Below are 1741 nucleotides of genomic sequence, written 5' to 3' on the forward strand. Positions count from 1 at the left end.
TTATCCCCTCCGAGTGTTTCAAAGCCACCACAAGTGGTTTCTCCCACCAACTAGTGACACATACAGTTCTTCATAGGAAAATGATAACAAAAGGGTAAACAAAATTTTGCATTCAGGGATTTTTTTTTTCTTGGATAATGATCAAGAGTATATTAAAAAGGATATAAATCCAACAGTCAAAATAAAATACAAGGATATGAAAAAAAAGACTTAGTAAAAAAAAGGAAAAAAAAAATTGATCTATTGCAAGGAAATGAAAGGAATATAAAAACCTGAAATATATATATATATAATTGGAAAGCTTCCATACAATAGAATGGGGAAAACTGAAATCGAATTGAAAGAAAAGCATGGTGGTCGAATACGTTTTGTTTTAAAATATTTTTTATTTAAAATTAAAAATATTAATAAGAAAATGAGGAATTATCTTGACAAATTATTTTATTTTAATGGAATTCAACTATTGCTTTGGTTATAATTTTTTTTACTTTGTAATTAGTTAAATAAAAAAATTGAAAGGTTTATATGTAAGATTAAAAGTTTTTTATATTTTTTTAGCTTTCTAATTTAGTTAACAATTTTTTTTAATATTTTTTAATTTATTTAATTCTTGAAATATTTTATTAAATACATATATATATCAAATTTTTTGCTCATAATAATAAAAAAATATTAAAAAAACACTTTAAAACAAACGCATGTTTATAATTTTTTTTTAGTCAACCCACAACAGATTTATACCACCTTCGCTCAATGTGCCAGTGGAATACTATGTCATGGTGGAAAATGACCAAAGGAAGGGAAACATTTATGATTATATCTGAGAAAATATAAATGTTATAATTACGATATTAAATCATATATTATGTTTCAATATTCTCATTATAATCCCACGTGCTGTTTGAATTTGACAGCTGACATGACGTTTTTGGAATCTTTCCCTTACACACACACACCTTCCTTCAACACGATGGAAGACGTATTTGGGACTCTTCATTCGGAAATATGGTAGTTTGAACTTTGAACTGTTAACCTCAAAGTGAATTTTGATTAAAAAAATAAAAAACTCTTCGAGTGAATAGGTTTTTCGCTCGCTCTATCATGCATTTTTTATCGTGTATTTTTTATTTGATAGGTTAAAATAAAATAGATCAATAAATTATTTTTAAAATAAATTTTAAACTTTCTTTAAAATCTAATTTTAAAATTTTAGAGATCCAAAAAAAATGGACTCAAACATTATAACCCGAGCAGCTCAACTCTCTAGAAAACATAATTTAAGGCAAGAAATGCAAGTCCATACAAGATGCACACTCACTATGGGTATAACATGCTTCGCAGGCTAGGCATATACCCTAATATCATCATATTTTGAATCCAACATATTTAAGTCTAAGAAATGTGTTTAGATTCATTTCTTATCTCCAATATGTTAAAGCCTAACACTTCTTAAAGATTTTTTTAAAATCCCATGTGGGTTTTAACACTTCTTAAAGATTTTTTTAAAATCACATATTTTATTATTTTCTAGTGATACAATCCATATTATTTTTAGTATAATATAATTTAAAATACCATAACGGTAAAATTACATTCTAATTTTTTTTTTAAAAAATAAAATTCATGAACCTTATTTTCTAGTATATATATATAGAGAGAGAGAGTTTATTTCTCTAAAATATTATTGTATTTTTTCTTTTTATAAAGTTATTAACATTATTATCGTAGAGTTTTCATCTCG

Source organism: Populus euphratica, unplaced genomic scaffold, assembly GCF_000495115.2.
Source record: "Populus euphratica unplaced genomic scaffold, PopEup_1.0 scaffold3.1, whole genome shotgun sequence".
NCBI lineage: Eukaryota > Viridiplantae > Streptophyta > Magnoliopsida > Malpighiales > Salicaceae > Populus > Populus euphratica.